At 45.4% G+C, this 15,848-nt stretch overlaps 1 protein-coding gene across 9 annotated transcripts in view; it reads left to right on the plus strand.

The window, feature by feature from the left end:
• pex5la (peroxisomal biogenesis factor 5-like a) overlaps window positions 1–15,848 on the plus strand; it is a 180,795-nt gene that overhangs the window by 158,325 nt on the left and 6,622 nt on the right. The gene's annotated exons all lie outside the window — the stretch shown is intronic.

Below are 15,848 nucleotides of genomic sequence, written 5' to 3' on the forward strand. Positions count from 1 at the left end.
CCCATTTCAAATATGCTTTATAGCAAAAGCACGACAAACGATTATGTTAGGACACCACATAGCCACAGAAAAACACAACAGTTTTTCCAGCAAAAGATTTTCCAGCCAGTCACAAAAACCACACATAGAGATAAAATGAATCACTAACCTTTGATCATCTTCATCAGATGACACTCATAGGACTTCATGTTACACAATACATGTATGTTTTGTTTGATAAAGTTAATATTTATCAAAATATGAGTTTACATTGGCGCGTTACATTCACTAGTTCCAAAAACATCCAGTGATTTTGCTTAGCCACATCGATTCAACAGAAATACTCATCATAAATGTAGATGATAATACAAGTTATACACATGGAATTATAGATATACCTCTCCTTAATGCAACCGCTGTGTCAGATTTCAAAAAAACTTTACAGAAAAAGAAACCCATGCAATAATCTGAGACGGCGCTCAGAAGTAAAAATCACAATAGCCGCAACGATGGTGTCAACATAAACAAGAAATTACATGATAAACATTCCCTTACCTTTGATGATCTACATCAGAAAGCACTCCAGGAATCCCAGGTCCACAATAAATGTTTGTTTTGTTCGATTATATCCGTTATTTATGTCCAAATACCTTCTTTTGTTAGCGCGTTTGGTATACATATCCAAACGCTCATTCTGGTCAGCGTTACATCGGACAAAAACAGAAATGGAAACACAAATTCAACTCCACCTTTCATCGAATCAGATGGCTTATTTATCACAAAACCATTTGATGTTGCCAATTATTTTTATGATTATTTCATTGGCAAAAGTGGGCAAACTTAGGCAGGAAATGCCCACGACAAACAGTGAGCAATTATATTAATGTATAAAAAAACAAATAATGAAAGAAAAGCAGTGCAAGTTTGAATTTTGTAAAGTTAGCATGGGAGAGGTGGAAAAATGTGTGTTAACGATCAATAATGACAAACCTCCTGGCATTTACAACTTAGATGGAAAGCTACTGAGGATGGTAGCTGACTCTATAGCCACTCCTACTCTTTTCTATTTTTACCAATGACCTGCCACAGGCATTTAACAAAGCATGTGTGTCCATATACGCATCAGCAACCACAGCAAATTAAGTCACTGAAACCCTTAACAACGAGTTGCAGTCTGTTTTGGAATGGGTGGACAGTAATAAACTGGTCCTGAACATCTCTAAAACTAAGAGCATTGTATTTGGTACAAATCATTCATTAACCTCTCTAGGGTATGTGGGACGCTAGCGTCAGTGAGATTGCAGAGCGCCAAATTCAAATACAGAAGTACTCATTATAAAAATTCAGAAAACAAAACATTTCACATAGGTTTAAAGATTAACTTCTTGTGAATCCAACCACGGTGTCAGATTTTAAAAATTGCTTTACGGCAAAAGCATACCTTACTATTATTTGAGAACATAGCTCAGCAGACAAATCATTACAAACAGTAACCAGCCAAGTAGAAGAAATATGTCAGAAATAGAGATAAAATTAATCCCTTACCTTTGATGATCTTCATATGGTTGCACTCAGAAGACATTAATTTACTCAATAAATGTTCCTTTTGTTCGATAAAGTCTCATTATATCCAAAAACCTCCGTTTTGTTCACACGTTTTCTCCAGTAATCCACAGGCTCAAACGCAGTCAAAACAGGCAGACAAAAACATCTAAATTGTATCAGTAAAGTTCATAGAAACATGTCAAACAATGTTTATATTCAACCCTCAGGTTGTTTTTAGCCTAAATAATCGATAATATTTCAACCGGACAATAACGTTGTCAATATAAAAAGTAAACAAGACAGGCACGCTCTCAGGATTATGCATGAAAAAGCTCTGTGACACGGCAGGGTCCACACATTCAGACTGCTCTTACTCCCTCATTTTTCAGAATACAAGCCTGAAACAATTTCTAAAGACTGTTGACATCTAGTGGAAGGCATAGGAACTGCAATTTGAGTCCTAATTCAATGGATACTGTAATGGCATTGAATAGAAAACTACAAAACAAAACAAAAAACGACTTCCTGAATGACATTTTATTAGGTTTTTGCCTGCCAAATCAGTTCTGTTATAATCACAGACACTATTTTAACAGTTTTGGATACTTTAGAGTGTTTTCTATCCAAATATACCAGTTATATGCATATCATATCTTCTGGGCCCGAGTAGCAGGCAGTTTAATTTGGGAGGTCTATCCGTAATAAAGAGATGCTCTGCTTTTTTGACACCACACTCCAAAAAGCAAGTTCTGCAGGCTCTAGTTTGGTCTAATCTTGATTATCGTCCAATAGTGTGGCCCAGTGCTGCAACAAAATACCTAGCTAAGCTGCAGCTGGCCCAGAACAGAGCGGTACGTTTTGCTCTTAATTGTAGTCAGAGGGCTGATATAAATACTATGCATGCCAGACTCTCTTGGCTAAGAGTTGAGGAGAGACTGACTGCATCACTTATTTTTATAAGAAACATTAATGTGTTGAAAATCCCAAATTGTTTGCATAGTACCTTAAACACAGCTCTGACACACACACTTATCCCACCAGACATGCCACCAGGGGTCTTTTCGTATTCCCCAAATCCAGAACAAATTCAAGAAAACGTACAGTATTATATAGAGCCCTTATTGCATGGAACTTCCTTCCATCTCATATTGCTCCAATAAACAGCAAAACTGGTGTCAAAAACAGATAAAGCAACACCTCACGGCACAATGCCTCTCCCCTATTTGACCTAGATAGTTTGTGTGTATGCATTGATATGTAGGCCAAGTGTGCCTTTTTAAAAATGTATGTAGTTCTGTCCTTGAGCTGCTCTTGCCTAATGATGTTCTGTATTATGTTTCATGTTTTGTATGGACCCCAGGAAGAGTAGCTGCTGCTTTTGCAACAGCTAATGGGGATCCTAATAAAATACCAAATACCAAATTTTTGGGGCCTTTTGGGGTTGGAGGGTTTGTATTTTGTCCTGTAGTTCATTCAATGTAATTGGAGAATCCAGAGTGTTCTGGTAGTCTTTAATAGTTGATTCTAAGTTTTGCTGTTTGTTTGTTTTGTTATAGAGACAAAAAGATTGGAGAAGTGGTTATCCATACATTTTTTTTTTGTTTGTTTTCCAATTTTCCCAGAAGTGGTTAGATTCATGGATTCTTCAATTACATTGAACAGATTTATAAAGTGCTGTTCCTTCTTCTTCAGTAGTGTATTTCTGTATTGTTTTAGTGATTCACCATAGTGAAGGTGTTTTGTTTTAGTGATTCACCATAGTGAAGGTGTACTGTTTTAGTGATTCGACATAGTGAAGGTGTACTGTTTTAGTGATTCACCATAGTGAAGGTGTATTGTTCTAGTGATTCACCATAGTGAAGGTGTATTGTTTTAGTGATTCACCATAGTGAAGGTGTATTGTTCTAGTGATTCACCATAGTGAAGGTGTATTGTTCTAGTGATTCACCATAGTGAAGGTGTATTGTTTTAGTGATTCACCATAGTGAAGGTGTACTGTTTTAGTGATTCACCATAGTGAAGGTGTACTGTTTTAGTGATTCACCATAGTGAAGGTGTATTGTTCTAGTGATTCACCATAGTGAAGGTGTATTGTTTTAGTGATTCACCATAGTGAAGGTGTATTGTTCTAGTGATTCACCATAGTGAAGGTGTATTGTTTTAGTGATTCACCATAGTGAAGGTGTATTGTTTTAGTGATTCACCATAGTGAAGGTGTATTGTTTTAGTGATTCACCATAGTGAAGGCGTATTGTTTTAGTGATTCACCATAGTGAAGGTGTATTGTTTTAGTGATTCACCATAGTGAAGGTGTAGGCTCTGGGGGTTGGATATATACTTTTTTAAATTCTTAGAAGGGATTGAATTTGTTGTTGCCTATTTGTTGTTGCCACTATTTTCCTTCCATCTATACCATTTCTTCATATTATTCAGTTCCTTTGGCTTTGATGCCTCATGATTGAGCATAGCTCTGTTGAAGTGGAGTGTGATTTTGCTGCCCTCTGACAGTGGACCGACTGTGAACGCTTTGAGAGACTCTGGGTTTGAGGTCAGTGATAAAGTATACGACAGTACTACTGCCAAGAGATGAGCTATAGGTGTACCTACTGTAGGAGTCCCCTCGAACCTACTATTGACTATGTACATACCCAGCGTCCGACAGAGCTGCAGGAGTTGTGACCCGTTTTTTGTTGGTTATGTTGTCATAGTTGTGCCGAGGAGGGCATCAGGGGGAGGGAATGCTGCCACCTCCAGGCAGGTGTCTGTCCCCCTGTGTGCTGTGGGTGTCAGGTTCTTGTCCAGTTCTGGAATTTAGGTCACCACAGACTAGTACTGAGCCTGGAAATTGTTGATCTCTAGGATGGAGAAGCTGTCATTGTTAAAGTATGGGGATTCTATTGGGGGGGTGGGGATATAGGTAGCACACGTGGACATTTCTCTGTTGTGATAATTTCGTTATTCATTTCCAAATATAAAATGTTCCTGTTTTGACTAATTTAATAGAGAGGGTTAGGTCTGGTCTATAACAAATTAGCATAGCCCCTGAGTGTCTTCCCTGTTTCACACCTGGTAGTTTGGTGGATGGGACTACCAGCTCTCTGGCGAGCAACCAGTGGGTCCATCTCCTTTATACCACATTTCTTGTAGGATGACAATGTCTGTATTTCCAATTTCTTTGATGAAGTCCGGGTTCCTGCTTTTTAGGCCAAAGGCAGATGACCTCAGACCTTGTATATATTCCAGGAAGAGATAGTAAACGCTTTGTGTTCCATAGTGTCTAGTATTGTTTTGTGTGGTTTAGGCCCGGACCATCACAGTAGGTGTGAGCAGAGCATGTTGAGCATCTGTCACATACCTCTTAGGTCGCAGGATGGGGCTTGGGCGGGTGTAACAGTGGGGGTTGGGTGGGTGTAATAGTGGGGGTTGAGCCTGATTGCTCTGCTCACGGCCTGGACATATGTCCTGCTGTTATGTTGAGGTCTTTGCTGCAGGGGTGAGGGGCATGGGGTGGGCAGAAGGGGCATAGGTCTGAGGGGGGCAATGATCAACAAGCAAGTTGACAGAACTTGAAGAATAAAAAAATAAATAATGGGCAAATACTGTACAATGCAGATGTGTAAAGCTCTTAGAGACTATTCCCAAACGACTCATAGCTGTAATCGCTGCCAAATGTGATTATAATTTGTATTGAGTCAGGGGGTTGAATTTTTTTATTTATTTTTTATTTCACCTTTATTTAACCAGGTAGGCTAGTTGAAAACAAGTTCTCATTTACAACTGCGACCTGGCCAAGAATAAAGCAAAGCAGTTAGACACATACAACAACACAGACTTACACATGGAATAAACAAAACATATAGTCAATAATACAGTAGAAAAAGTCTATATACAGCATGTGCAAATGAGGTAAGATAAGGGAGGTATAAGGCAATAAATAGGCCATGGTGGTGAACTAATTACAATATAGCAATTAAACACTGGAATGGTAGATGTGCAGAAGATGAATGTGCAAGTAGAGATACTGGGGTGCAAAGGAGCAAGATAAATAAATACAGTATGGGGATGAGGTAGTTGGATGGGTTATTTACAGATGGGCTATGTACAGGTGCAGGGATCTGTGAGCTGCTCTGACAGCTGGTGCTTAAAGCAAGCGACATCATTGATGTATACAGAGAAGAGAGTCGGCCCGAAAATTGAACCCTGTGGCATCCCCATAGAGACTGCCAGAGGTCCAGACAATAGGGCCTCCAATTTGACACACTGAACTCTATCAGATAAGTAATTGGTGAACCAGGTGAGGCACTCATTTGAGAAACCAAGGCTGTCGAGTCTGCCGATAAGAATGTGGTGATTGACAGAGTCGAAAAGCCTTGGCCAGGTCGATGAATACGGCTGCACAGTAATGTCTCTTATCTATGGCGGTTATGATATCGTTTAGGACCTTGAACGTGGCTGAGGTGCACCCCTGACCAGCTCTGAAACCAGATTGCATAGCGGAGAAGGTACGGCGGGATTCGAAATGGTTGGTGATCTGTTTGTTAACTTTCGAAGAACTTAGAAAGGCAGGGTAGGATAGGTCTGTAGCAGTTTGTGTCTAGAGTGTCTGCCCCTTTGAAGAGGGGGACGATCGCGGCAGCTTTCCAATCTTTGGGAATCTCAGACGATATGAAAGAGGTTGAACAGGCTAGTAATAGGGGTTATACTGTGAATAGGGTGTGAATATAGTGTGAATAGGGTGTTGCCAGGGTTTGTTTGGTGTCCTAATAGCTGGTTGAGGTGTGGCTGGTGATGCTGTGGTCTGGGTGTAGGTCCTCTTGGCGTGGGTTCTCTCTATTCAGGTTCTTCAGGGGGGGGGGGTCTGGCTGGTCTGGGCGGGGCGTCCGTTGCTCCTGTGTGAGGTGCTATGGCTACGGTTTAGGGTGACGTCCTTCAGGGTCCTGGCAAAAGTTGGGATTTCTGCTTTGTAGAGGTGGACCTGGTCGTAAAGGCTGTTCAGGTCCAGGGTGGAGGGCCAGGTAGACATTAGGTTTTGAGGCACAGTCTCGTGAAATGCTTGCATTCACCCACTGTATGGTGGCAGGGTGAATGTCTTTTCATGGTAGCAGGTTGGAGGTAACCTTTTCAATCACTCCCTTGAGTGCTGTGGCCACCCTTTCCTGCTGGGCCCTCAGGTCATTTGTGCCTGTGTTAATTATGATGTGGCTGGGGGACCCTAGTCTGTCCTCTGACAACAGCTCCAGGGCATGCCTTGTGTTTGGGAAAAAGTTTATCCTCTCGAATGTATTTGCCTTTTGTGTGTCCTCAGTAGATGTGTGTGCGTTGTCAAGAGAGCTATCAGGGGAGCTGACAGGGGGGCTGTTAGGAGGGGGTGGGGTCTGTGTTGTGTGTCCTATTGTTGTGTTGTGGTCCGGGTCTGAGGTGGGCTGTTCTGCTGGATTCTCTGGGGGAGTGTCCTGCTCTCTGTCACACCTCAGGTTTCTCGCCTCTTCATTCAGTGCCATGTGTGCCTCTAAGTTCTCTCACCTCAGTCCGTAGAGCAGCCAGCTCTCCCAGACAGCCGCCCATCTCCACCTTCCGCCCGCCGGGTCTTGTTGAGGGGGGTGTTGGTCTGTTTTGTGGGTTTGTTCTGTCTGGATTTTGTGGACTAGCTCTCTGAGCTCCACCATGTCTCTCTCCAGCTCTGTGAATTTATCCCTCTCAATGATGGAGGAGCAGTGCAGTTGTGGGACCTAGGGTGTGACTATCCTTGTCTGCAGGACAGTTTGAAGAGGGTGGGGGAGTCGTCACCGAGAGAGAGCTTTTCCTGCTGTGCTTTCTCTTTGATCCCGTAAAAGTCCTGCTGGAACTGCATGAGGATGCCCTGCACCATTACTGTCCCAGACACATTGACAGAGGTTGTTTTAATTTCCTCAATGTCTAGTATTTTGAGTTTCCACCCTGGGCCAGTACTCTCTCTCTCTTGACATAGGAGTAGTGTGCTCTTATAGCACTGTGCCATGCCATGGGATGGTCTGTGTGGAACATTAAGTTGCTTACGTGCTCCTCTGTAGCGGTCAGCAAATAGTGTTGCTGGACTGTATTGTAATGACCTCTCTACAGGGACAAGCCATGGGGGCTTCAAAGGCCTCTGCATTTGGGTGGGAGGCGCTGTGAAACTCTCCTGCCATTGTTAGGCTCGAGAATTTTCACACCTCTCACTTCAGTGCTAATTGAAGTTGCAGCCAGGTCAGTTCTGTCCTAGCAGTTTGGTAGCTTTTATAACAAAATTATTCTCTCTCACGCTCTACTCTCAGTCCTGTGTGTCTCTACTCTCAGTCCAGTGTCTCTACTCTCAGTCCTGTGTGTCTTTACTCTCAGTCCAGTGTGTCTCTACTCTCAGTCCAGTGTGTCTCTACTCTCAGTCCAGTGTCTCTACTCTCAGTCCAGTGTCTCTGCTCTCAGACCAGGGTGTCTCTACTCTAAGTCCAGTGTCTCTACTCTCAGTCCTGTGTGTCTTTACTCTCAGTCCAGTGTGTCTCTACTCTCAGTCCAGTGTGTCTCTACTCTCAGTCCAGTGTCTCTACTCTCAGTCCAGTGTCTCTGCTCTCAGTCCAGTGTCTCTACTCTCTTCTCTCAGTCCAGTGTGTCTCTACTCTCAGACCAGGGTGTCTCTACTCTCAGTCCAGTGTGTCTCTACTCTCAGTCCAGTGTGTCTCTACTCTCAGTCCAGTGTGTCTCTACTCTCAGTCCAGTGTCTAAACTCTCTGCTCTCAGTCCAGTGTCTCTACTCTCTGCTCTCAGTCCAGTGTGTCTCTACTATCAGTCCAGTGTGTCTCTACTCTCAGTCCAGTGTGTCTCTACTCTCAGTCCAGGGTGTCTCTACTCTCAGTCCAGTGTGTCTCTACTCTCAGTCCAGTGTGTCTCTACTCTCAGTCCAGTGTGTCTCTACTCTCAGTACAGTGTCTCTACTCTCAGTCCAGTGTCTCTACTCTCAGTCAGTCCAGGGTGTCTCTACTCTCAGTCCAGTGTCTCTACTCTCTGCTCTCAGTCCAGTGTCTTTACTCTCTACTCTCAGTCCAGTGTCTCTACTCTCAGACCAGGGTGTCTCTACTCTCAGTTCAGTGTGTCTCTACTCTCAGTTCAGTGTGTCTCTACTCTCTGTCCAGTGTGTCTCTACTCTCAGTCCAGTGTGTCTCTACTCTCAGTCCAATGTCTCTGCTCTCAGTCCAGTGTCTCTACTCTCTGCTCTCAGTCCTGTGTCTCTACTCTCTACTCTCAGTCCAGTGTCTCTCCTCACTACTCTCAGTCCAGTGTCTCTACTCTCAGTCCAGTGTCTCTACTCTCTACTCTCAGTCCAGTGTGTCTCTACTCTCAGTCCAGTATCTCTACTCTCAGTCCAGTGTCTCTACTCTCTACTCTCAGTCCAGTGTGTATCTACTCTCAGTCCAGTGTGTCTCTACTCTCAGTCCAGTGTCTCTACTCTCAGACCAGTGTCTCTACTCTCAGACAAGGGTGTCTCTACTCTCAGTCCAGGGTGTCTCTACTCTCAGTCCAGGGTGTCTCTACTCTCAGTCCTGTGTGTCTCTACTCTCAGTCCTGTGTGTCTCTACTCTCAGTCCAGTGTCTCTACTCTCAGTCCAGTGTCTCTACTCTCAGTCCAGTGTCTCTACTCTCTGCTCTCAGTCCAGTGTGTCTCTACTCTCAGTCCAGTGTCTCTACTCTCAGTCCAGTGTCTCTACTCTCAGTCCAGTGTCTCTACTCTCAGTCCAGTGTCTCTGCTCTCAGTCCAGTGTGTCTCTACTCTCTGCTCTCAGTCCAGTGTCTCTACTCTCTACTCTCAGTCCAGTGTGTCTCTACTCTAAGTCCAGTGTCTCTACTCTCTGCTCTCAGTCCAGTGTCTCTACTCTCTACTCTCAGTCCTGTGTGTCTACTCTCTACTCTTAGTCCAGTGTGTCTCTACTCTCAGTCCAATGTCTCTACTCTCAGTCCAGTGTGGCTCTACTCTCAGTCCAGTGTGTCTCTACTCTATACTCTCAGTCCAGTGTGTCTCTACTCTCTACTCTCAGTCCAGTGTGTCTCTACTCTCAGTCCAATGTCTCTACTCTCAGTCCAGTGTGGCTCTACTCTCAGTCCAGTGTGTCTCTACTCTATACTCTAAGTCCAGTGTCTCTACTCTAAATCCAATGTGTCTCTACTCTATACTCTCAGTCCAGTGTGTCTCTACTCTCTACTCTCAGTCCAGTGTCTCTACTCTCTACTCTAAGTCCAGTGTGTCTCTACTCTCAGTCCAGTGTGTCTCTACTCTCTACTCTAAATCCAATGTGTCTCTACTCTATACTCTCAGTCCAGTGTGTCTCTACTCTCTACTCTCAGTCCAGTGTCTTTACTCTCTACTCTCAGTCCAGTGTCTCTACTCTCAGACCAGGGTGTCTCTACTCTCAGTTCAGTGTGTCTCTACTCTCAGTTCAGTGTGTCTCTACTCTCTGTCCAGTGTGTCTCTACTCTCAGTCCAGTGTGTCTCTACTCTCAGTCCAATGTCTCTGCTCTCAGTCCAGTGTCTCTACTCTCTGCTCTCAGTCCTGTGTCTCTACTCTCTACTCTCAGTCCAGTGTCTCTCCTCTCTACTCTCAGTCCAGTGTCTCTACTCTCAGTCCAGTGTCTCTACTCTCTACTCTCAGTCCAGTGTGTCTCTACTCTCAGTCCAGTATCTCTACTCTCAGTCCAGTGTCTCTACTCTCTACTCTCAGTCCAGTGTGTATCTACTCTCAGTCCAGTGTGTCTCTACTCTCAGTCCAGTGTCTCTACTCTCAGACCAGTGTCTCTACTCTCAGACAAGGGTGTCTCTACTCTCAGTCCAGGGTGTCTCTACTCTCAGTCCAGGGTGTCTCTACTCTCAGTCCTGTGTGTCTCTACTCTCAGTCCTGTGTGTCTCTACTCTCAGTCCAGTGTCTCTACTCTCAGTCCAGTGTCTCTACTCTCAGTCCAGTGTCTCTACTCTCTGCTCTCAGTCCAGTGTGTCTCTACTCTCAGTCCAGTGTCTCTACTCTCAGTCCAGTGTCTCTACTCTCAGTCCAGTGTCTCTACTCTCAGTCCAGTGTCTCTGCTCTCAGTCCAGTGTGTCTCTACTCTCTGCTCTCAGTCCAGTGTCTCTACTCTCTACTCTCAGTCCAGTGTGTCTCTACTCTAAGTCCAGTGTCTCTACTCTCTGCTCTCAGTCCAGTGTCTCTACTCTCTACTCTCAGTCCTGTGTGTCTACTCTCTACTCTTAGTCCAGTGTGTCTCTACTCTCAGTCCAATGTCTCTACTCTCAGTCCAGTGTGGCTCTACTCTCAGTCCAGTGTGTCTCTACTCTATACTCTCAGTCCAGTGTGTCTCTACTCTCTACTCTCAGTCCAGTGTGTCTCTACTCTCAGTCCAGTGTGTCTCTACTCTCAGTCCAATGTCTCTACTCTCAGTCCAGTGTGGCTCTACTCTCAGTCCAGTGTGTCTCTACTCTATACTCTAAGTCCAGTGTCTCTACTCTAAATCCAATGTGTCTCTACTCTATACTCTCAGTCCAGTGTGTCTCTACTCTCTACTCTCAGTCCAGTGTCTCTACTCTCTACTCTAAGTCCAGTGTGTCTCTACTCTCAGTCCAGTGTGTCTCTACTCTCTACTCTAAATCCAATGTGTCTCTACTCTATACTCTCAGTCCAGTGTGTCTCTACTCTCTACTCTCAGTCCAGTGTCTCTACTCTCTACTCTAAGTCCAGTGTGTTTCTACTCTCTACTCTAAGTCCAGGGTGTCTCTACTCTCAGTCCAGTGTGTCTCTACTCTAAGTCCAGTGTCTCTACTCTCTGCTCTCAGTCCAGTGTCTCTACTCTCTACTCTCAGTCCTGTGTGTCTACTCTCTACTCTCAGTCCAGTGTGTCTCTACTCTCAGTCCAGTGTCTCTATTCTCATTCCAGTGTGTCTCTACTCTCAGTCCAGTGTGTCTCTACTCTCAGTCCAATGTCTCTACTCTCAGTCCAGTGTGGCTCTACTCTCAGTCCAGTGTGTCTCTACTCTATACTCTCAGTCCAGTGTGTCTCTACTCTCTACTCTCAGTCCAGTGTCTCTACTCTCTGCTCTCAGTCCAGTGTGTGTCTACTCTCTACTCTCAGTCCAGTGTGTCTCTACTCTAAATCCAGTGTGTCTCTACTCTCTACTCTAAGTCCAGTGTGTCTCTACTCTCAGTCCAGTGTGTCTCTACTCTCAGTACAGTGTCTCTACTCTCTACTCTCAGTCCAGTGTCTCTACTCTCTGCTCTCAGTCCAGTGTCTCTACTCTCTGTCCAGTGTCTCTACTCTCAGTCCAGTGTCTCTACTCTCAGTCCAGTGTCTCTACTCTCTATTCTCAGTCCAGTGTCTCTACTCTCAGTCCAGTGTCTCTACTCTCTGCTCTCAGTCCAGTGTGTCTCTACTCTCAGTCCAGTGTCTCTGCTCTCAGTCCAGTGTGTCTCTACTCTCTGCTCTCAGTCACTCTGCTCTCAGTCATACTCTCTACTCTCAGTCCAGTGTGTCTCTACTCTCAGTCCAGTGTGTCTCTACTCTCAGTCCAGTGTGTCTCTACTCTCATGTCAGTGTCTCTGCTCTCAGTCCAGTGTGTCGCTACTCTCTACTCTCTGCTCTCAGTCCAGTGTCTCTACTCTCTGTCCAGTGTGTCTCTACTCTCAGTCCAGTGTGTCTCTACTATAAGTCCAGTGCCTCTGCTCTCTACTCTCAGTCCAGTGTCTCTACTCTCAGACCAGTGTCTCTACTCTCAGACAAGGGTGTCTCTACTCTCAGTCCAGGGTGTCTCTACTCTCAGTCCAGGGTGTCTCTACTCTCAGTCCTGTGTGTCTCTACTCTCAGTCCTGTGTGTCTCTACTCTCAGTCCAGTGTCTCTACTCTCAGTCCAGTGTCTCTACTCTCAGTCCAGTGTCTCTACTCTCTACTCTAAGTCCAGTGTGTCTCTACTCTCAGTCCAGTGTGTCTCTACTCTCTACTCTAAATCCAATGTGTCTCTACTCTATACTCTCAGTCCAGTGTGTCTCTACTCTCTACTCTCAGTCCAGTGTCTCTACTCTCTACTCTAAGTCCAGTGTGTTTCTACTCTCTACTCTAAGTCCAGGGTGTCTCTACTCTCAGTCCAGTGTGTCTCTACTCTAAGTCCAGTGTCTCTACTCTCTGCTCTCAGTCCAGTGTCTCTACTCTCTACTCTCAGTCCTGTGTGTCTACTCTCTACTCTCAGTCCAGTGTGTCTCTACTCTCAGTCCAGTGTCTCTATTCTCATTCCAGTGTGTCTCTACTCTCAGTCCAGTGTGTCTCTACTCTCAGTCCAATGTCTCTACTCTCAGTCCAGTGTGGCTCTACTCTCAGTCCAGTGTGTCTCTACTCTATACTCTCAGTCCAGTGTGTCTCTACTCTCTACTCTCAGTCCAGTGTCTCTACTCTCTGCTCTCAGTCCAGTGTGTGTCTACTCTCTACTCTCAGTCCAGTGTGTCTCTACTCTAAATCCAGTGTGTCTCTACTCTCTACTCTAAGTCCAGTGTGTCTCTACTCTCAGTCCAGTGTGTCTCTACTCTCAGTACAGTGTCTCTACTCTCTACTCTCAGTCCAGTGTCTCTACTCTCTGCTCTCAGTCCAGTGTCTCTACTCTCTGTCCAGTGTCTCTACTCTCAGTCCAGTGTCTCTACTCTCAGTCCAGTGTCTCTACTCTCTATTCTCAGTCCAGTGTCTCTACTCTCAGTCCAGTGTCTCTACTCTCTGCTCTCAGTCCAGTGTGTCTCTACTCTCAGTCCAGTGTCTCTGCTCTCAGTCCAGTGTGTCTCTACTCTCTGCTCTCAGTCACTCTGCTCTCAGTCATACTCTCTACTCTCAGTCCAGTGTGTCTCTACTCTCAGTCCAGTGTGTCTCTACTCTCAGTCCAGTGTGTCTCTACTCTCATGTCAGTGTCTCTGCTCTCAGTCCAGTGTGTCGCTACTCTCTACTCTCTGCTCTCAGTCCAGTGTCTCTACTCTCTGTCCTGTGTGTCTCTACTCTCAGTCCAGTGTGTCTCTACTATAAGTCCAGTGCCTCTGCTCTCTACTCTCAGTCCAGTGTCTCTACTCTCAGACCAGTGTCTCTACTCTCAGACAAGGGTGTCTCTACTCTCAGTCCAGGGTGTCTCTACTCTCAGTCCAGGGTGTCTCTACTCTCAGTCCTGTGTGTCTCTACTCTCAGTCCTGTGTGTCTCTACTCTCAGTCCAGTGTCTCTACTCTCAGTCCAGTGTCTCTACTCTCAGTCCAGTGTCTCTACTCTCAGTCCAGTGTCTCTACTCTCTGCTCTCAGTCCAGTGTGTCTCTACTCTCAGTCCAGTGTCTCTACTCTCAGTCCAGTGTCTCTACTCTCAGTCCAGTGTCTCTACTCTCAGTCCAGTGTCTCTGCTCTCAGTCCAGTGTGTCTCTACTCTCTGCTCTCAGTCCAGTGTCTCTACTCTCTACTCTCAGTCCAGTGTGTCTCTACTCTAAGTCCAGTGTCTCTACTCTCTGCTCTCAGTCCAGTGTCTCTACTCTCTACTCTCAGTCCTGTGTGTCTACTCTCTACTCTTAGTCCAGTGTGTCTCTACTCTCAGTCCAATGTCTCTACTCTCAGTCCAGTGTGGCTCTACTCTCAGTCCAGTGTGTCTCTACTCTATACTCTCAGTCCAGTGTGTCTCTACTCTCTACTCTCAGTCCAGTGTGTCTCTACTCTCAGTCCAGTGTGTCTCTACTCTCAGTCCAATGTCTCTACTCTCAGTCCAGTGTGGCTCTACTCTCAGTCCAGTGTGTCTCTACTCTATACTCTAAGTCCAGTGTCTCTACTCTAAATCCAATGTGTCTCTACTCTATACTCTCAGTCCAGTGTGTCTCTACTCTCTACTCTCAGTCCAGTGTCTCTACTCTCTACTCTAAGTCCAGTGTGTCTCTACTCTCAGTCCAGTGTGTCTCTACTCTCTACTCTAAATCCAATGTGTCTCTACTCTATACTCTCAGTCCAATGTGTTTCTACTCTCTACTCTCAGTCCAGTGTCTCTACTCTCTACTCTAAGTCCAGTGTGTTTCTACTCTCTACTCTAAGTCCAGGGTGTCTCTACTCTCAGTCCAGTGTGTCTCTACTCTAAGTCCAGTGTCTCTACTCTCTGCTCTCAGTCCAGTGTCTCTACTCTCTACTCTCAGTCCTGTGTGTCTACTCTCTACTCTCAGTCCAGTGTGTCTCTACTCTCAGTCCAGTGTCTCTATTCTCAGTCCAGTGTGTCTCTACTCTCAGTCCAGTGTGTCTCTACTCTCAGTCCAATGTCTTTACTCTCAGTCCAGTGTGGCTCTACTCTCAGTCCAGTGTGTCTCTACTCTATACTCTCAGTCCAGTGTGTCTCTACTCTCTACTCTCAGTCCAGTGTCTCTACTCTCTGCTCTCAGTCCAGTGTGTGTCTACTCTCTACTCTCAGTCCAGTGTGTCTCTACTCTAAATCCAGTGTGTCTCTACTCTCTACTCTAAGTCCAGTGTGTCTCTACTCTCAGTCCAGTGTGTCTCTACTCTCAGTCCAGTGTCTCTACTCTCTACTCTCAGTCCAGTGTCTCTACTCTCTGCTCTCAGTCCAGTGTCTCTACTCTCTGTCCAGTGTCTCTACTCTCAGTCCAGTGTCTCTACTCTCTATTCTCAGTCCAGTGTCTCTACTCTCAGTCCAGTGTCTCTACTCTCTGCTCTCAGTCCAGTGTGTCTCTACTCTCAGTCCAGTGTCTCTGCTCTCAGTCCAGTGTGTCTCTACTCTCTGCTCTCAGTCACTCTGCTCTCAGTCATACTCTCTACTCTCAGTCCAGTGTGTCTCTACTCTCAGTCCAGTGTGTCTCTACTCTCAGTCCAGTGTGTCTCTACTCTCATGTCAGTGTCTCTGCTCTCAGTCCAGTGTGTCGCTACTCTCTGCTCTCAGTCCAGTGTCTCTACTCTCTGTCCAGTGTGTCTCTACTCTCAGTCCAGTGTGTCTCTACTATAAGTCCAGTGCCTCTGCTCTCTGCTCTCAGTCCAGTGTCTCTACTCTCTACTCTCAGTCCTGTGTGTCTACTCTCTACTCTCAGTCCAGTGTGTCTCTACTCTCTATAGACTCTCAGTCCAGTGTGTCTGCGCTCTACTCTCAGTCCAGTGTGTCTCTACTCTCTATAGACTCTAAGTCCAGTGTGTCTCTACTCTCTATAGACTCTAAGTCCAGGGTGTCTGCGCTCTACTCTCAGTCCAGTGTGTCTCTACTCTCTATAGACTCTCAGTCCAGTGTGTCTCTACTCTCTATAGACTCTAAGTCCAGTGTGTCTGCGCTCTACTCTCAGTTCAG

The sequence above is a fragment of the Oncorhynchus mykiss genome, chromosome 1 (assembly GCF_057628025.1).
Source record: "Oncorhynchus mykiss isolate SJ-2025 chromosome 1, ASM5762802v1, whole genome shotgun sequence".
In the NCBI taxonomy this organism is placed as follows: Eukaryota; Metazoa; Chordata; class Actinopteri; order Salmoniformes; family Salmonidae; genus Oncorhynchus; species Oncorhynchus mykiss.